This window comes from Schistocerca cancellata, chromosome 7 (assembly GCF_023864275.1).
Source record: "Schistocerca cancellata isolate TAMUIC-IGC-003103 chromosome 7, iqSchCanc2.1, whole genome shotgun sequence".
In the NCBI taxonomy this organism is placed as follows: Eukaryota; Metazoa; Arthropoda; class Insecta; order Orthoptera; family Acrididae; genus Schistocerca; species Schistocerca cancellata.
The window spans coordinates 204,765,839-204,788,011 of NC_064632.1; positions in this window are offsets into that span (position 1 = coordinate 204,765,839).

Here is a 22,173-nt window from a genome sequence, read left to right on the forward strand (position 1 = left end):
CATGGTTCCTACTTTTGTCACGGAAATTTCAAGATTTTTAGAAATATATAATCTATCAATCCTGCTACGGGATGTTGCCGTCACATAAGTGAACTCAACAATGGAGGGGTAATTGATTTCCCATATATCCTTTAATTCTAAACCAGTACTAGTTGTTTTACTTCACTTGAGAAATTGAAATTAGGTAACTGACCTTTTCGATTTAAAACGCAATTAAAATCACTTCCAAGTAATTACTGTTTTGGATTTTTCCTTAACAAGTACAGCAGTTCATCTTTGAAGTGACGTGCCCTGTAAGCTCGGTGAGAACTTCCTGAAGGGGTATACAGATTGATGATAGTCACATCATAGATATCTAGCCTTTTCCCCTTATGGATTCCAGTCGCTCCACCTCATTTCCTGGAATCCCTTCCCTCACGAAAATAGCTATTCAAACATTTGTTTCGTGAGACATTTATGTAACTGACATAACCGGGAATTACTAAATCCGGCATTAGAACTTCTTGTAACTGGGCAATATCAGTCGCGGATTCGTACGAAAATTCCTGAAGTGTCGATAGTTTCCAACCAGACGTAATTTTATTTAAGTTTATAGTGGTGACAGAATAAAATTGCGTCATTGCGCTGTCAACATGTAGATGTTTTGATGAACAAATTTAGTTTCCTGTGGTTCAGAGTTCAGTTAAACTATTGACAGTTTTCTCGGAAGGCTGAACATCGAATAAGACTTCAGTCAGTTTATTAGTTACTGTCCCTTTTTTTCCTGCTTCTGAGGTTTTGTGTTGTACCGCTAGCAGACTGATTTCCTTCTAAACTTTCTTATTTTTCCTTCAGTGATTCGTGTAGGACTGTTTCGTATTGAACATTCTTTGGGCTTGGGTCGCCCTGGGTTACGAGCTACATTCACATTTGGTAGCGTTATTAATTTACTTCGCGACTCATCTGGAGCAGCAGCAGACGCTTTCTCAATTTTTATTGCTGGCGCGTGTCCAGCGCTGTTCACCGTGATTTCATTTTGGCCACCACTTCCTTGTATTTTTATTAATATCACTTATTTGCTGATCAGGGGAAACCAGTAGAGACGGCAGTTTTGCAACCTCTCCCTGAATTTGTTTACTAACAAATAGCTGCTGATCTTTGCAATCGGCTACTGCACCTGTTCTCTCATGCAGATTAATACTCACTACACCGTCTTCATCTTCTGGTACCGCATACGTATTATCTTTCCGTTCATCATTTTCCATTCGCATTTTTCGTTCGGGTTCCTCTGGCTAGTCATCGCACAGTTTTTGCTGGCGGAGTGGGGGCGTTTAACAGGACAGCTCGTCCTCTGAACAACTATCAGTTGTCTCCAGAGGTCGTTTCTTCGGTTGCATTTCAGTTTAACGAGTAGTGGTAAAAGGGGTTTCCCTTTATTGTTAACGGGGAAATTGACTGTTATCGTGAAGGTGGACATCAGCTTGGCCCGCTGCTATAACATTCTCAACCAGTTGATCCGCGCTATTCATTGGTAACAGATCATTAAAGGTAGGTTTCTCACACTATATCAAATTACTTTTAACAACAACACGTCGCCGCGGACATTCCTGTCTGAAGTGGCCGGTTTCGTTACACATATGACATGTAGCTTCCTGTACAAACAATTAGCGCCTTATGCCCACAAACCATTATGTGAGACGGAATATTTGTCTTGACGTACATCTCTACACAGCGGACAACGTTGGAACATCGCAGTTTAAAGGGATGCGACCGTCTTTCATATGCAATTGATTTGACGTCCCCATAGTTTCAAAGAGCTTCCTTAATCTTATTATTTTCAATTTCAATGGGAGATTCAAGACACGAACGGTTTCGTAATTTATGTCAGCTGTATAGATGGAAACCTTACTTTTATAGCCATTTCTACTTCATAGCCCCACTTTGGTCACACTTTGTGAACAGTCGCAGCCCTGAATAGTTCAGATGGCTCTGAGCACTATGGGATTTAACATCGGAGGTCATCAGTCCCCTAGAACTTAGAACTACTTGAACATAACAAAGCCGGCCGAAGTGGCCGTGCGGTTCTAGGCGCTGCAGTCTGGAGCCGCGAGACCGCTACGGTCGCAGGTTCAAATCCTGCCTCGGGCATGGATGTGTGTGATGTCCTTAGGTTAGTTAGGTTTAATTAGTTCTAAGTTCTAGGGGACTAATGACCTCAGAAGTTGAGTTCCATATTCCCAGAGCCAAACATAACAAACCTAAGACATCGCACACATCCATGCCCAAGGCAGGATTCGATCCTGCGTCGTAGCGGTCGCGCGGTTCCAGACTGATGCGCCTAAAACCGCGCGGCCACACCGGCTGTCAATTACCTGTGTAATCCAGTCATCTGTTCCCAGGGATGTCGGCTGAACAGGACGGGACACCTTGTGAAAAGGAAATACTAGCGTATCTTTCGTGAGGTTTGTAGCTATAGTTAATCCAGCGACGAAATTTCGGTTAAACACCCAAAATTCCAATTAGCATCAGCACGACCAGAAGGAGCAATCAGATCACAAAGAATATCAACGAAAACGGAGATTAACGGACGCATAACACTCAGCGAAGCTCAAGTACAGCGATGTAAACACGGAATTGCAGTGCTGCAGTAAACAACGTGCACTCACTAGCGCGACTGAAACTGAACTACCACTAGACCACGAGCTGCGGACAACCTCTTTGCTACCTGATATGTGCTTAATGGGACTTGCTATTCAGCCACACTAGCAGCTTACTTTTACTCTCACAGAGATAGATATTGAAATTTGTCTTGTACACTCACATTCACGCTTTTCATTCATCAGGTCAGATGAGGATAGGATGTGTATACCGACATATTGCAGATAGATGTATTGAATATGCGTGGTCGTGCTCGGACAGTTACCAAAAGTTAGTAGTTTACAGTTTGCGCCCAGATTTGAGGTGCCAGAGGTACGTACATAAATTTAAATGTTAAGCAAAATGACGGAGAGGCTCATGTAGAGTCCCTTCAATTTGATATGATTAATGCAGGTAGATTAAAACAATAACAGTCTTAGCCTGCTGCTGAACCCACGGAAACTGAATACATTGTGCTGTTTTGCCCCCTGTGGTTCTAGTAAAGTAAACAGGTACCATTAAGAAGTGGTAGAAGACTCTTCACTAGGTCCTTATTGCACGCGATTTCCTCAGTCTCTGTCGAGTAGAATATTCTGTGACTTTTGCCCGCTAAAGCTTCCCATTATATGGGGTGCAGTTTCATCCTCCTCAGCACTTGGTCCACACTTAGTGAGCCTTTCCTTCCGTATCCATCGTGTGTTGATGTTTTATGAAGTTCCCCGGCCAGTCATGATTTCTACCACGAGTTCGATCTGTTTCCTCTTCAAGTTCCTCATTATAGAACTTCTCTTGAAATACGAATTCGGCAACATTGGTATGCCATATTTTTGATTTTGGGTCTTAGATCAATAATTTGCGTGCTGCCTTGTGATTCAACTATGTAGTTTTAATTGTACTATTGCCTTAGGTTATGACAGGTTCCGGTCCAATAAGTCGACACATCGCGCCTGTCCTGGTCATTCTATTAGCTTGTTCATTGCCATCGGTTCCTGAGTGACCAGTGACCCCCATAAATTGTACCCTGTTGCTTTCCCCTACTCTCCGAAGGGCTTCATTGCATTCTGCAATGATCTTTGATCTAGTTCCAGGGACTGATACATATTTCACAACTAGTTAGCAATCTGAATAAATGACATATGAGTAACATTCCGACTGTATTTCTGATTCTGCGTGAAATTTAGCTCTATCTTACGCTCCACTCTTAAAAAAATACTTATTACCAGGACTATGTCCTTACAAACTGTTTTCCACCTTGAACTCGTATGGTAACCTTTAACAAAGTATAACGTAATTTGAACTGAAATGTAGCTCGTCTCAATACAACCTCTCTTTATTTTAAATGAACTGAAGTAAAACAGTTACATGCCCCTAATGAAAATTTCCACTTACCTCACGTATTGTGACAACACTTCTGCAGATTTCTCGAAAGTACAACAGCAAACGGCAAGCAGGCAGCAGCTAAGCTAGATATCTGTTTCAAAATGAAATTATCAAATTATATTCAATCTGTTGCGTAAGTCTTGGTGCAATGAGAACAACGACACAAAGCGGAACAAAATTTGCAGAGAATTTCTATAAAAATGAAACAGCTTAATTGGTTGAAATGTTAATTCATGATCAGGGAAGTGGAAGTGTGCTGATCTTTCCCTCAGCGCCGGCCTATGTGGCCGTGCGGTTCTAGGCGCTTCAGCCTGGAACCGCGTGACCGCTGCGGTCGCAGGTTCGAAACCTGCCTCGGGCATGGATGTGTGTGATGTCCTTAGGTTCTTTAGGTTTAAGTAGTTATAAGTTCTAGGGGACTGATGACCACAGATGTTAAGTCCCATAGTGCTCAGAGCCATTTGAGGCACTTTGAACCAAAGACTGTTTTTTGGAGTCGGGCAGTAAGACTGAGTAGTTTAGTAAATTACATTCGAGCGGCATATCCCCAAACCACTAGTATTGGCTCACTACAATTGAGTGCGTTGAGCCACACTTTGTTTATGTTTAATTCAGTATTTTTTCTGAGTTAAGATCCCCAATTTGTGGAGTACTGGATAGAGTATGATAAGGTTATGTTAGCGAATTCATGTGAATCCATGAACTAGTCATTGTTTGTTTTGCCGTCTTGCAAGGCGCGAATTGCCGTGCACTGAGGCTGTAGCAGGCACATTTTTTACATGTACACGTGTTGATCATTTGGCTCTCGATTGTTCAGATTGTAGATGGGTGACGACCCACGAGAAAAAGGTAACTTATAACATTTTTCTTTAGTAGTGTTTTAGTGGTTTATTTGTGTTTCTGATACTACTAATGGTGAAATCAAGTGCAGGTGTTACTACAGAATCTGTTGCTGCTGTAACAGAAAAAAAGTTTCCCCAAAAGCTCGAGCATGAGGACCGTCTTAATAGATTTGTGGCTTTGGAAACCTCTCAGGTTGAGTCGCAGCCTCAGTCGGGGTAAAATAAGGCAGAGTTGGAGGTAGACTCTTCTACTTTTGATCCAGCAGCAACCGCACTCATCAATCCCTTTCCAAATAAAACAGGCGTCTCCAAGAATTTTAGGCTGATGGCCACACCGGCTCCACTAAATCCCAAGGTCCAGAACCGAGCTATAATCTGTCTTCCTGGAGGCCTGATACCCTAGAGCTGCTAGGAAATCCTCAATGTAGTGCAGAAGTTTTCGTGACATTTGCCACTACTGCCGGTCCTTTCGGGCTGACATCGATAGCATTGCAGCACTCATTACACAATGGTCGGTTTATTGTTTGTTCTTGAGATGTGGCCCTAACTTCATTTCATTGTTACAAATAAAAACCACTCGTGAGGTTTGCTGTAACACACTTTCGAGAAACCTTGTAACTTCCGTGCGTCGTTAAAATCGCAGCAGGAGTTCAGAACGTCGCTTGATCTGCATAATTCCATCAGCCCTGCAGGATATATTCCCACCACAATATTACTCACAACGCGTCGACAATAGTGGCTACCTCTTCGGTCCCTACGATCATCTCTGGTTCAATAAAACTTGGACAGAATTTGGTTCATAACACATAACTACTGAAGTGTTGAATTACGCGCAAATTTTTGTTTCAGGTCTAGGCATTGATTGAGATATCTATGGCATAGGGAGCGGGAGTGAATATCATTCCGCAGTTCCTGTTGGCACTTGCGGGCAAGTGTACTGCTCATTTCACTGCCTCGCCGATAACCAATGTGCATGCAGGTCTTTACGTATTGCTGTGACTGCTTGACAGTATTAAATATATGTTGTTGTGGTCTTCAGCCCAGCGACTGGTTTGATGCAGCTCTCCATATTACTCTATCCTGTGCAAGGTTCTTCACCTCCCAGTACTTACTGCAACCTGCTTCCTTCTGAATGTGCTTAGTGTATTCATCTCTTGGTCTCCCTCTACGATTGTCACCCTCCCCGCTGCCCTCCAATGCTAAATTTGTAATCCCTTGACGCCTCAGAACATGTCCTACCAACCGGTCCCTTGTTCTTGTCAAGTTATGCCACAACCTCCTCTTCTCCCCAATTCTGTTCAATACCTCCTCATTAGTTATGTGATCTATCCAACTAATCTTCATTATTCTTCTGTAGCACCACATTTCGGAAGCTTCTATTCTCTTCTTGCCGAAATTATTTATCGTCCATATTTCACTTCCATACATGGCTACACTCCATACAAATACTTTCAGAAAAGACTTCCTGTCATCTAAATATATACTCGATGTTAACAAATTTCTCTTCTTCTGAAACGATTTTCTTGCCATTGTCGGTCTACACTTTATATGACCATTATCAGTTATTTTGCTCCACAAATAGCAAAACTTCTTTACTACTTTAAGTGTCTTATTTCCTAATCTAATTCCCTCAGCGTCACCTGACTTTATTCGACTACATTCCACTATCTTCATTTTACTTTTGTTGATGTTCATCTTATATCCTCCTTCAAGAATCTTTCGATTCCGTTTAACTGTTCTTGCAAGTCCTTTGTTGTCTTTGACAAAATTACGATGTCATCGGCGAACCTCAAAGTTTTAATTTCTTCTCCATGGATTTTAATACCTACTCCCAATTTTTCCTTTTTTTCCTTTACTTCTTGGTCAATATACGGATTAAATAACATCGGGTGAGGCTACAACCCTGTCTCACTCCCTTCCCAACCACTGCTTCCCTTTCATGCCCCTCGACTCTTATAACTGCCATCTGCTTTCAGTACAAATTGTAAATAGCCTTTCGCTCCCTGTACTTTACTCCTGCCACCTTTAGAATTTGAAAGTGAGTATTCCAGTCAACACTGTCAGAAGCTTTCTCTAAGTCTACAAATGCTAGAAACGTAGGTTTACCTTTTCTTAAACTGTCTTCGAAGATAAGTCGTAAGGTCAGTAATACCTCACGTGTTCCAACATTTCTACGGAATCCAAACTGATCTACCCCGAGGTCAGCTTCTACCAGTTTGTCCATTCGTCTGTAAAGAATTCGCGTTAGTATTTTGCAGCTGTGACTTATTAAACTGAGTTCGGTAATTTTCACATCTGTCAACATCTGCTTTCTTTGGGATTGGAATTAAAATAGTCTTCTTGAAGTCTGAGGGTATTTCGCCTGTCTCATACATCTTGCTCACCAGATGGTAGAGTTTTGTCAGGACTGGCGCTCCCAATGCCGTCAGTAGTTTTAATGTAAAGTTGTCTATTCCCGGAGCCTTGTTTCGACTCAGGTCTTTCGGTGCTCTGTCAAGCTCTTCACGCTGTATCGTATCTCCTAATTCATTTAATCTATATCCTCTTCCAGTTCCATAATATTCTCCTCAAGTACATCACCCTTGTACAGACACTCTATATACTCCTTCCACATTTATGCTTTCGCTTCTTTGCTTAGAGCTGGGTTTTTGATCTGAGCTCTTGATATACATACAAGTGGCTCTCTTTTCCCCAAAGGTCTGTTTAATTTTCCTGTAGGCAGTATCTGTCTTACCCCTAGTGAGATATGCCTCTACATCCTTACATGTGTCCTCTAGCCTTCCATGCTTAGCCATTTTGCACTTCCTGTCGATCTCATCTTTGAGACGTTTGTATTCCTTTTTGACTGCTTCATTTACTGCGTTTTTATATTTTTTACTTTCATCAATTAAATTCAATGTTAATTCTGTAATTCAAGGATTTCTACTAGTCCGCGTCTTTTTACCTACTTGATCCTCTGCTGCCTTCACTACTTCATCCCTCAGAGCTACCCATTCATCTTCTACTGTATTTCTTTTCCCTATTCTTGTCAATCGTTCCCTTATGCTCTCCTGAAACTCTGCACAACCTCTTGTTTAGTCAGTTTATCCAGGTCCCATCTCCTTAAATTCCCACTTTTTGCAGTTTCTTCAGTTTTAATCTACAGTTCATAACCAATAGATTGTGGTCAGAGTCCACATCTGCCTCTGAAAATGTCATACAATTTATAACCTGGTTCCTAAATCTCTGTCTTACCATTATATAATCTGTCTGATACCTTCTAGTATCTCCAGGATTCTTCCATGTATACAACTTTCTTTTATGATTCTTGAACCAAGTGTTAGCTATGATTAAGTTATACTCTGTGCAAATTTCTATCAGACGGTGTCCCTCTTATTTCTTACCCCCAATCCATATTCACCTACTATGTTTCCTTCTCTCCCTTTGCCTACTCTCGAATTACAGTCACCCATGACTGTTCAATTTTCGTTTCCCTTCGCTACCTGAATTATTTCTTTTATCTCATTATGCATTTCTTCAATTTCTTCATGATCTGCAGAGCTAGTTTGCATATAAACTTATACGACTGTAGTAGGCATGGGCTTCGTGTCTATATTGGCCACAATAATGCGTTTACTGTGCTTTTTGTAGTAGCTTAGCCGCACTCGAATTTTTTTATTCATTATTAAACCTACTCCTGCATTACACCTATTTGATTTTGTATTTATAACCCTGTATTCACCTGACCAAAAGTCTTGTTCTTCCTGCCACCGCACTTCACTAATTCCCACTGTATCTAACTTTAACCTATCCATTTCCCTTTTTAAATTTTCTAAGCTACCTACTCGATTAAGAGATCTGACATTCCAATCTCCGATCCGTGGAACGCCAGTTTTCTTTCTCCCGATAACCACATCCTCTTGAGTAGTCCCCGCCCGGGGATCCGAATGGGGGACTACTGGTATTTTACCTGCGGAGTATTTTACCCAAGATGACGCCATCATCATTTAAAGGAATACATTATGAGGCTAAAAATTCTGAAAACTATTCCAAATTTAAAAGGTAATAAAAGTTAGAAATTATGCGTGTTTGAAACGTGGTTTGAAATCTGAGAAAACTTTGTTTTAAGGAAGTAAAAATTGAACAACAAGCAGGAACTCCCCTAGTTTTCCCATGGCTCACTCAGTAACAAAACATGGAAAATCATTTTCTGGCTGCAAATTAATAAAGGATTGCATGACTGCAGATGCTGATGAAATGCCTCCAGAGAAAGCTAATTTATTTAAAAACATCAGTTTTTCTGCAAGCGCTGCAGCTGGAATCTAAATACATATCTCAGTTTTCTGAGAAAACTCATAACAATGAGTGGTTGTCTTTGGTTCCGAATGAGTCAACGTGTGTTTCCATTCTTATTGAATGGATGAACAAAAATTATGAAGATTATGAACAGTTTCTTGGCGTTCATAGCATTCACGGCATTGCCACGAGAGAATAACTTTTTAAAGGCGTAGAAAATGCTGTTGAGTAAAACAGTCTTCAACGTAAAATCTTAAGGTGTGTCAGAACTAATAGTGGCAAAAAGATTTGTGGAAAAAACACAAGTATCATTGCTGTAGTATGAAAGGCGATAGAAAATGTTGGAGGATCGAAACCATTAATCCCACGTTCTCTCATTCGTCAACAGTTCCTGGGTGAAAAATCCTTGAATATATGAGAAGTCTTAAAGACACTCATGTCAGCTGTATAAAAGAACACATACTCTCAGTCATCGTCAACTCCGCGAGTTTACTGAAGAGATTGAAGAAAATGATTTACCATATTATGCTAGAGTGTGCTGGCTTAGCTGTGGAAAAGCTCTGACCCGGTTTTTAGGCTCCTAGCAAGACTTGAAATTTTCTGAATGGAAGGAATCGATCTCAGTTGTCACAGAACGCTAGGTAGATATGGAAGTTTTCATTTTGTACAAATTTAATTAAACATGTGAACAACAGTAATTTCAAGTTACAAGGTGAAAACTAACTACTGCCTGATTTGCACACTCATATTAAATCCTTTCAACAACAAAAAATATATTGTTTCAGTCTCAATTAAAAAAAAAATGGTTTCATGTATTTTAATACATGCCAAAATTCATTAAGCAGTCAGAGACTCCATTCCCGGTTGATTTTGCAACTGAAACTTCGAATGCTTGAAAAATAAATTTTGATTCCTGTGTTTCAGATTTTGGTACAAACGATATTAAGATTATTCAAAATCCTTTTAATGCCGATATTGAAACACTTGCCTCAGAATTGCAAATGGAATTGGTTGATTACCAATGTAGCGATTTTTGTAGAGATAAATGATTTTATTCGCCTTTGCTGGCATTTTATATCTCCACTCTCACAGTTTCACCAGTTGCGTATATTTGCTTGTGACATTTTATCCACCTTTGGCTCTACTTATCTTTGTGAAAAAAATGAACTATACAGTAATATTAAAGATCTAAACAAGCCGATGAGCATTTGAAGCTGCTGCTGATAATTTCCCGTAGTGAGCCCCCCATCTGAAAACAATTCTAAGAGTGAAGTTGCAGCTACGTAAATCTCATTAATTATAATTACAATACTTAATTTTGAATTGCCTACGTATGTCACTTAGTTGTGGTAAATTTTCAAGAAATATCATGTAAGCAATTACAGTTAAAGCAATCAGTAGGTTTATATACGTCAGTTAATGTTTGTCTTAATTGGTAATAAATAAAAATAACTAATTATTGTACCTATTTGTCATGACTTACTCGCACTGTAAATTTTGCAAGGATTCCATGTAGAATAAGCCAATGCTTCCCATTCCGAATAAAATAGTTACTCCAACCGTTTATAATACAGTATAGTAATTTTTCATTTTCGCCACAGTAAACCCTGTTTTAGAATAAAGTTGTCTAAAGGTATTTGTTCTTGCCTGTGCTGCAAAATGTGTCGAAAGAGAGACATACCTTCTTCGTTAATAAAATCTGTAGTGAGCATAGCAGCTACCTTACTTGCATGTATAACGAATTCGTGTTAGCAAACGATGGCACATCAGAATTCGATTCATAAACAGATACTGAAAGGGAAATGGTTACGATGCTTCAACGAAGAGAAAAACCTTGCAACATTGTTGGAGAGAAATTGCTAACTCGTCGCGGAAGCTCGGGCATTACAGATGACTGCACAGAGCACTGTCACAGGTTCTACTTTATAGTGCCCAGTTTACAGGAGAACGAGTGACTTACAAATTGCACATTTCTAGTAACCAAAGAGACCGATCCAGGCCTTAAGGTGGTTAATGAATTTTAAAAAGAAATTAAAAAAATTATTCTAATTGCAAAAGTGTCTGAACCAAGTTGTTTTAGGAATTTCGAAATGTACTCTTTCCAGTTTAAATGCTCATCATTACTGACATATAAGAAATTTGAAGCTTCACCCTATTCGTTATTCCTTACTACTTGTTACCTTGATATCTGATATAGTGCCCATAGTTATGCAGAATTGAATACTTGAGGTAGTATACGGGCCGAAATTGCCGTCCCACTTTGACGTTTTAAGTCCTAAATTAGGCGCCAACTGCGAAGATGGTTGTGAGAAGAAATCGGGAGGTGTGGAGAAACATACAAAGGCGAACATGAAGACTGTCGTAAGCCAGGAACGGCCGAATAGGCTAATGGGCAGATTACCACAGTACCGTGTACGGCAGTGGGTATTAGTCACTAATCCCGGTACACCAGAAGGAATGTCGAAGAAGATCTCGATCAAATATCACGTACCATGTCTGGTCGTGGAGATGAACCCGGCGGTTTACGGAAAGGTATAGTTTCGTACCAAAATGCCTGTCGTGCACGTCAGTCTGGTGAAACTGTTTAAGAGTATTTTGAATGCTGTGCCACAGTTACCTGTGTACACGGTACGGTAGGGTGCAGTAGGCAAAATCAAGGAACTTCATCGGTTACGAAGTTTAATGCACATGCATTCGTTATACTTTGAAGTCACGTAATTAATTATGTTGTTAGATTATGTAAGTGTTAAATTTATACTTGATATTTGTGTTAGGAGTATATCTTGCATTGTGTTGTGTTCGGGTGGATTTAGTGTTTTCGTATCATTGAAACATATACTTTTCTTTTATTACTATATTATTACTGTCAGGTACTTGTTACTATTGTTTCTTCTTTCTGCTTATCGTTAGTTACTCTCTTTGGAAGGAGGGCGATGATGGATGGTTCCATGGTTCCTATCCTCAGGTGACGATTTTGTGACGTCATCTTGGATGATGGAATTGTCCTGGGTTTGTCATACATTATCGGGAGTGGAGGAGAACGATTAGTTTTCGGTCAACACTGGTATGATTTGTGTTGTTCTCTAGACAATCGGATGTCTTCTTTATGAGGCATCAGCGGATATTGAAATAAAGAATGAAATTCGGAGATTGGAAGATTTTCTTTCGGAATTGTTTGAAGAGCTACAGAGAAGTGACGGTTATTTGGGACTTACAAGGGAGGTGTCTTAGTCACAGTTTATCTACGGTAAATTATGAGCACAGTTATCACAGCTGGTAGTTATTGTATCACAGACTATAGTTAAGAGAAAAATAGGTTTGTTAATTGAGGGAGATTATTAATAAAAATGTTGTTCACCACACCAAATGAGGAGGATATTCCGAAATTAAATTATTCACTTAGTCATATTCAGAAAGCGGCGATTTCTATGACGAGTGCTGTGGAATGGCACTCAACTTGGGGCGGATTTCCCTCTTCCGTTTACACTCCCTTGTATGACTGTCATGACACTGACGCGAAATAACTGTATTGGCCGGAAGGGCCATTAAGAGCATTACCCGTCGAGAATTTAGCTCACCTTAATGCCACCCTCAACCCTGAATTTACGCGTTCACTTGACAAATTTATGTAAACACGGTAGGGGAAAATTTAATGGAGCAGATGTACAAAATCTTCAGCACCATAATATATCGATAATTATTTCATATACCAGTTGTGTCTGCTCCTACTAGGTATTTGCATATTTTATTCAAATTGTTCAAATGGCTCTGAGCACTATGGGACTTAATAGCTGTGGTCATCAGTCCCCTAGAACTTAGAACTACTCAAACCTAACTAACCTAAGGACATCACACACATCCATGCCCGAGGCAGGATTCGAACCTGCGACCGTAGCAGTCGCACGGTTCCGGACTGCACGCCTAGAACCGCGAGACCACCGCGGCCGGCCATATTTTATTTCTGTAATAAAAGCACAAGGGGACAGAGTTTACAGAACAACCGGCACACCAGTTTCCAGCCGACTGGTTAACCGGCATAGGCTATGGAACAACTGACGGAAGTAGAATCTCTATACTAGGTAGCATAAACATTAGACTGAGAACTGTATTGTAGTTACGTCCTGGAGGCCGCACTTTGAGAGTAAGTGTATAAAGGAGAAACTCATATGGGACATCTCAGGGCTGCAGCACAGCAGACAATTCTTTTGGTTAAGAGTAATTTTAATTAAAGATTCGTCATGGAAGATTCGGGAGATCTTTCGAAAGAAGGGAGGTGTGCAGCAGCCGGAATAAAAGTTCGGTGCACCAATTGTGAATATCTTAAACGTTTTATTTTAACAAGCGACCAGTCTTTAGAGACCAGCCCGGCCGATGTACTAATCGAGTAAGCTTTTGGATTGCACTTTTGACATTACGCTCAAACTTTCTGGCCAAAAAGGCTTGACACAGTAGACACATAGAACCGTGAAATCCGCAACACGTAGTGACCAACAGTGAAATGATGTATTATATCTACATCTACTTCTACATGGATACTCTGCAAATCACATTTAAGTGTCTGGCAGAGGGTTCATCGGACCGCCTTCACAATTCCAATCTCATATTGCGCGCGGAAAGTATGAACCCCTAGATCGTTCCGTACGAGCTCTGATTTCCCTTATTTTATCGTGATGATCGCTCCTCCCTATGTAGGTCGATGTCAACAAAATATTTTCGCATTCGGAGGAGAAAGTTGGTGATTGGAATTTCATTAGAAGATTCTGTCGCAACGAAAAACGCCTTTCTTTTAACGATTTCTAGCCCAAATCCTGTATCTTTTCTGTGACACCGACACTCTCTCCCTTAATTCGCGATAATAGAAAACGTGCTGCTCTTCTTTGAACTTTCTCGATGTACTCCATCAGTGCTATCTGGTAAGGATCCCACATGGCGCAGCAGTATTATAAAAGAGGACGGACAAGCGTAGTGTAGGCAGTCTCCTTAGTACGTCTGTTACATTTTCAGTGTCCTGCCAATAAACCGCAGTTTTTGGTTAGTCTTCCCCACAATATTTTCCATGTATTTCTCCCAATTTAAGTTGTTCGTAATTGTAATACCTAGGTATTTAGTTGAATGTACAGCTTTTAGAGTAGACAGCTTTATCGTGTAACCGAAGTTTAACGAGTTTCTTTTAGCACTCGTGTGGATGACCTCACACTTTTCGGTATTAAGGGTCAACTGCTACTTTTCGCACCATTCAGAGATCTTTTATAAATCTTTTGCAGTTTGTTTTGATCTTCTGATGACTTTATTATTCGATAAACGACAGCATCATTCAAAGATCTTTTATAAATCGTTTTGCAGTTTGTTTTGATCTTCTGATGACTTTATTAGTCGATAAACGACAGCATCATATGAAAACAACCGAAGACGAGAGCTCAAACTGTCTCCCAAATTGTTTATATAGACAAGGAACAGAAAAGGGCTTATAACACTACCACCGGGAATGCCAGAAATTACTTCTGCTTTACTCGATGACTTTCCGTCAGTTACTACGAACTGTGACCTCTTCGACAGGAAATTACTAATCCAGTCACATAACTGAGACGATATTCCATATGCCGGAAATTTCAATACGATCCGCTTGTGTGGTACAGTGTCAAAAGCCTTCCGGAAATGCAGAAATACGGAATCGATGTGAAATCCCTTGCCGATAGCATTCATCACTTCATATGAGTAAAGAGCTAGTTGTGTTTCTCAGGAACGATGTTTTCTAAACCCATGTTAACTGTGTGTCAATACACGGTTTTCTTTGAAGAAATTCATAATGTTCGAACACAATATATGGTCTAAAATCCTGCTACATATCGACGTTAACGATATGGGCTGTAATTAATGGAATACTCCTGCTATCTTTCTAGAATATAGGTGTGACCTGTGCAACTTTCAACTCTTTGTGTACGGATCTTTCCTCGAGCGAAGGGTTATATATGATTGTTATGTATGGAGCTAATGCATCAGCATACTCTGAAAGGAACCTAATTGGTATACAGTCTGGACCAGAAGACTTACCTTTATTAAGTGATTTAAGTTGCTTCACTACTCCGAGGATATTTATTTGTACGTTACTCATGTTCTTGATTCGAATACTGGAACATTTACTTCGTCAACTTTTGTGAAGGCGTTTCGAAAGGCTGTGATTAGTAACTCTGCTTTGGCAGCACTGTCTTCGATAGAATCTCCACTGCTATCACGCAGAGAAGGCATTGATTGTTTCTTGCCGCTACCATACTCCACATACGACCTGAATCTCTTTGGATTTTCTGACAGGTTTCGAGACAACGTTTCGTTGTGGAAACTGTTATATGCATCTCGCATTGAAGTCTGCGCTAAATTTTAAGCTTCTGTAAATGGTAGCCAATGTTGGGGATTTTGCGTCTGTTTAAATTGGGCATGTTTGTTTCGTTGTTTCTGCAACAGTGTTATAATCCGTTTTGTGTACCAAGAAGGATTAGTTCCGTCGTTTGTTAATTTATTTGGTGTAAATCTCTCAGTTGCTGCCGATACTATTTCTTTGAATTTAGGCCACATCTGGTCTATACTTATGTTATTATTCTGGAATGAGTGGAGATTGTCTCTCAGGAAGGCGTCAAGTGAATTTTTGTCTGATTATTTGAGTAGGTATATATTTTTTTTATTTTTCGGTGATTTGAGGATTACAACATGCAATCTCGCAATGACAGCCCTGTGTTCACTAATCCCTGAATCGGTTTTGATGCTCGTTACTAACTCAGGATTATTTGTTGGTAAGAGGTAAAGTGTGTTTTCACAACCGTTTACTATTTGTGTGGGCTCTTGAACTAACCGCTCAAAATTATCAGAGAATGCGTTTAGCACAATTTCGGACGATATTTTATGCGTACCTTCGGAATTAAACATGTATTTCTGCCAACATTTCGATCGTCAATTAAAATCACCACCAACTATTATCGTATGAGTTGTGTACGTGTTTGAAATCGAACTCAAGTTTTCTTTGAACCTTTCAGCAACTGTATCACCTGAATTGTTATTTTAATCCGGTTGCCAACATTGACCTCCGCCCATTCTAACTCACCGAAAGTATCTACTTCAATTTAGCGACAATTTAAACTTCTGACAGCAAGAAACATGCCACGCCAACCGTGTTTAGCCTAGTCCTTCTTGTGTTTCCCCGAGGCCCTCTAACCCAAAAAACCGCCCAGTCCACGCCACACAGCCCCTGCTACCCACGTAGCTGCCTCCTGCGAATAGTGGACACGTGACCTATTCAGCGGAACCTGAAACCCAACAACCCTTTGGCGCAAGTCGAGGAATCTGCCGCCTACCCGGTCGCAGAACCGTCTCAGCCTCTGACTCAGACCCTCCACTCGGCTCTGTACCAGAGGTCCGCAATCGGTCCTGTCGACTATGCGACAAATAGTTAGCTCTCCTTTCATCTTGCAAGCAAGACTGGCAGCCTTTACCATTTCCGTTAGCCGATTGAAACCAGAGAGAATCGGTTCTGATCCAAAGGGACACATATTATTGGTACCGATGTGAGCACCCACCTGCAGTTAGCTGCACCCTGAGCTCTTCATGGCGTCCGGGAGGTCCTTTTCCACACCTGGAATGATTCCACCCGGTATGCAACGGTGTGCATATTGGTTTTCTTACCCTTCTTATCAGACAAGTCCCTAAGGGGCCGCATAATGCGCCTAGCGTTGGAGCTCCCAACTACCAATAATCCCACCATCTGTCATTGCCCGGATCTTGAAGGCCGAGTGGTTTTCTCTGGAACAGGACAGGAGACAGCATCTGGCTCAGTGAGAGTGTCAGCCACAGACAGAACCTGGAGCCTGTTTGTCAAACAAACCGGGGAGGCCTTACGTGCGGCCGCTTGGGAAGTCTTTCGCCACCTTCTTCGCCCTGGAGCGACCTCCCACTCGACCACAGGTGAGGGGTCAACCTCAGTGCGAGCAGTAACCTTGCTGGCCACCAGTCAAGACCGATCGGAGGACTCTGAAGCACTGGACGTCCGCTGAATCCCCACTGCTGGCCCACAACAGTTGTACCCATTCACTGCATCCTCGAGATATGTAACCGTAGCCAACATAGCCTGGAGCTGAGAGCGAAGCATCTTTAACTCGGCTCGTGTTTCAGTACCGAGATCTGGGCTAGCATGATCGGAATGGGTGGAAGTTTGTTGAGTATGACCTGAAACGATTTAAGGTGCGTGTTCCAGGATTTGTGATTGCTGTGACAGTAAGTGTTCCAAGTTCCCCGGTCCTGGATCTCGTTAAAAATTGTTAACGAAAGCCTTCGCCACAAGTTTTCCATTTGCCATCCTCTTTTGGGTAAAGGAAACAAACTTACACGTAAGTTCCACAGCCTCCAGTACATAAGGAAGGCCTGATCTAGTACGGACTAGTGGCCCGAACAAGTCGATAGCGGCGATGCCACACAGTTTTGTGGGGAGTACTGAGTGCAGAGGTGCAGCGTACATCACTGCGGCTAGTTTGGCTCGCTGGCATGGCGTATTCAAATGACACGGCGTATTCGTCTAAGCATTTCGTTAAAGTAAAATGTTTCATGGAGTTTCTTTAAGTTCTTTCTTTGCACCGAAAATCCCATAACTCAAGTGTACGCACCGTACTAATTTGTCCATGAATAAACCTGGACTTGCGAGTTGTCACCGTGTGTCGTCCGGACCACGAATTTTAAAGTGAATGCCGTCTCTTACTAAGCAGAAATAACGAATCGACGAATTGCCGCGATCGTCCCATTTTTCTTTAACGTCTATCAATACCTCATCTCTGTCCTGCTTGTGTGCGTGGTTCCTGAGGCCGGTTGTAACAGCATTTTCCCCAGCTTCGCGTTTTAGATATAAGAAGCTGAAGTTTTTGTCTCCATCACCACCATCTTCTGCACGTACTAATCCTACAGGTACACGTGAGAAGGCGTCTGCAACGATGTTTCTATCGATGGGAATGTACGCCACATTAAATCGGAATTCTTAGAGGTACAGTGCCCACCGCGCCAGTCTCTTAAGGGATGGATTAGCGGTCTTTAAAAATTGCAGAGCTCGGTGGTCGATTAATACGCTTGGCGTTCGACCAGTAAGGTAATATTAGAATCTGATAAACACCCACACAATGGCGAGTGCCAAAAGTTCCAAGAGAGTGTAATTTCCTTCACAGAGAGTGAGCACCCGGTTTGCGAAAGACATCATTTTCTAAGAGGATGTATGGGTGATGTCCTCTGGTTTGAACAGAATGACGCTCAAACCAGAGAATGAACTGTCACTCATGACACAGAAGTTTTGCTACAGGTCGGGGTGTTGAGGAATCGGTACCTTGACTAATGCCTCTTTACGTTTCGTGAATTCGTCTTCTGCCTGCTGGTCCCAGATCCACGGAGTATTTTTTCCCGTCAGAACACGAAGACGCAGTCTGGAGGTAAAGTTAGATTATCTTTTCATTGGAATTTTGTGGTTAGTTTCTAAGGGACCAAACTGCTGAGGTCATTGGTCCCTAGGCCTAGAAATACTTAATCCAACTTACACTAACTTACGCTAAGCACATAACACACCCATGCCCGAAGGAGGACTCGAACCTCCAATGGGGGCCACGCGAATCGTGGCAAGGCGCCTAAGACCGCACGGCTTCCAACTTTCGATTCACAAAGCGCTGACAGAAATTAAATAGTCTGAGAAAACCGTGTAATTATTTTTTATTGGTTGTTGCTCATTCCGCAATCGCACAATTCTTGTCCGGGTCAGGTTGTATTTCATCTGCAGATACGAAGACTTCCAGGACTCGTATTTCTTTTCTGCCGAATTGTGACTTGTCTAAGTTCACAGATTCTCTCACCTGTTCAAAGGCTTCCAATAACCGATGCACTACTTCATTGTGGACAGCCCAAGACTTCACTGCCACGAGAATGTCATCCACATAGAGTGCTATGACTGATCGTCAGTCTGCAGGAATTATACTGTTCAAGAATATAATAAAAGCTGCTGACGATATATTTATCCAAACGGAAGGCTTCTGAACTGGTAATTGTTCATTTAAATTTATTTTGCGCACTCTCATTCACGCTCTTTCATTGATTCAGGTGAGACCAGGGAAGGATGTATGTACTGACATAGTACACATAAAAGTATGGAATATGGGTGTGGGGCTCCTATAATTACCGTAAACATTGTAAAATGTGAAGTGAAATAAAGATAATCTACCTTCGATCCACTACAGTCACACTCAGCTGCTCAGACTTTTACAAGCAGTTTGCAGTTTGCGCCCAGAATTGAGGTGCCAGAGGTGGGTACATTAAGTTAAATGTTAAGCCTCATGTGGAGACCGTTCAATTTGACATTTCTAATTCAGAGAGATAAGACCAACAAGGCCTTAGCCCACAGGTGGGCCCACGGAACCTGAGTTTATTCTGGTAATTCGATCCCAGTATTTCTAGTAAAGTAAACCGGTAACATTAAGAAGTAGCGGAAGACTCTTTACTATGTCCTTAAGCGACACGTTTCCTTCTGGCTCTACCGACTCAACTATTCTGTGTCTTTTGGCCGTCAGAGTTTCGCATTGGAAGTTTAGATGTGGTGGAGTTTCATCTTCCTCATCACATAGTCCACACATAGAGGCTTTTTGCTCTGTATCCATCCGGTGCAGATGTTGTATGAAGTTCCATTTCCAGCCATAAGTTCTACGACGAGTTTGATCTGTTTTCTGTTCAAGTTAATTATTATAGAACTCCTATTGAATGGTTCGGCAACATTGACTTGCCACGTTATTGATTTTGGCTCGTAGTTCAATAAACGTTCCACCTCCTGTTTCAGTTATGTAGCTTTGGTGGTACTGTCACCTTACGTGATGACAGGTTCCGGTCCAATAAATGAGTCATTGTGCCTGTCCTGGTCATTCTACTAGCTTGTTCCTTGCCATGATTTCCTGGGTGTCCTGGGACCCACAGCACGTTTGCCTGTTGTTTTTCCCCACTCTGCTAAGAGTTTCATGTCGTTGCAGCGACTGTTACATATTTTACAGCTGGTTAGCTATCAGAAGAAATAAATAACATCCCCACTACACTTTTTTAATGACATTTAGCCCTACTTTACTTTCCACTCTATAGAAGAAATCTACGTTTTACTAAAACTATGTCCTTATGAACTGTTATCCACCCTAAACTCATATTCTAACATTCGACAAAAAAAAAAAAAAAAAATTGAACTGAACTGTAACTGGTCTGAGTACAACTACTATTTAAATCAAATGCCCGTCGAAATAAAACACTTATATGTCCCTAATCAAAAATTCCACATACTTTGCATCTTGACAACAGTGTTGCTGAATTCTAGAAAGCACAAAAGCAAACAGCAAGCAGGTAGCAGTTAAGCTGGATTCCTAAGTAAAATTTCCAAACTATATTCAAACTGTTATATACCACATTGTGCAATATGAACAATAATTTTAAAATTGTACAAAGATAAAAAGAACATCTTAGAAAGACTAACCGCTTAATCAGTTGAAATCTTAATGCGTGAATCAGGCAAGTGTGGAGGACATTCACTTAGAGAGAGAGTGAGAGAGGGAGAGATGCCTGATTCACGCAATAACATTTCAACTTATATATATATATATATATATATATATATATATATATATATATATATATATATATAAGATCATCTGTAGCTTGAAGTCATATGCTTGAATATTTCTGGTATCTCAATTGCAGATTTTTCAGCGCTCATTTAACTTTAGGACTCCGTATGTCACAATGAATAGAGTGGACTTGTACCACTATTGAAAAAAGCACTTCATATATAATTATTCAAAATTTATATTCCTTTCACTTTTCAATATATACCTCTTATTCATCTTTGCTGTCATTCATCTAACAGATGCAATCGAAAGTCAACACAGCACTACCAAATACGTCCCTCGCCTACCACACTGCTAATAACAACGTATCAGACTGATGAGAGGCAAATACTTTTCCACAGAAAGACCAAAGATTGTCTAAATACCAAGATGTTAGCTGTACACCAAGATGTTATCGGACATGTCCGAAAGAACAGATACTATCGTTGATCATGCAGCTCGTTAGAATGAAATTATAATGAAATGAAAACCCTTAGCTGCTTACAGGCGTTGACATACGTCAACAGGGACAGATGAAAATTGGTGCCCCGACCGGGACTCGCACCTGGGATCTCTTGCTTACATGGCATATGCTCTATCCACCTAATCCACCGAGGACACAGAGGATAGTGCGACTGCAGGGATTTATCTCTGGCACGCCTCCCGAGAAACCCACATGCTCAAAGTATTGTCACGCACTACATTCCTAGTGCCCCCACCCATTATACTCATTACTCGTGGCGCGTTGCCGATTCCCGTAAGAGTTTGGGCACTGTTTGTGCATCTGAACAGAAGAAGAAGATGGTCACGTGGCCGGTGAGCCTTAACTACATATATACTAAGGTGGTATCTGTTGTTTTGGACATGCCGCAGGGACCGGGACAAAGTGCCCCAGAGTGCCCCAGATTGCGCGGAAAATTTAATTTGAGAATCTCTAGATTCTCCCAAAATCTGTGTAATTTATCCCTCAATATGTGACTGTCAATATAATTTCAATCACAGCTTTATCGAACATAGGACTAAGTTCCACTGAACAGGAAACAACAAAGAACCAAAGGGAAATGAATCATTGTTGCGGTAATTGTTGCTGTCAGTCCAGAGAAATATAATGTCCATGTGTTCTAAGGTCCCGTAATGCTATTATTAGTGGAGTAAGACGATCGTTATGGGAAGTCGCATCTGCTACCAAGCGGAGGAGACCTTATGACCACCTGCCTTAGACTTAAATTTTCCGATTAAGCTTAAACGAAAAAACCTAAAACAATCCTAGGATCTGGAAGAGGACTGCATTAAAGACAATAAAAATTTTCTTAGAAAATTTTAAAATATAAAGTACCTGAGTAGATTTCAATATTTTCAAAAGGTGGGCATAAGCTACGGCTCCCCTCTGTGCACCCCCGTTGGTATTCCATGGG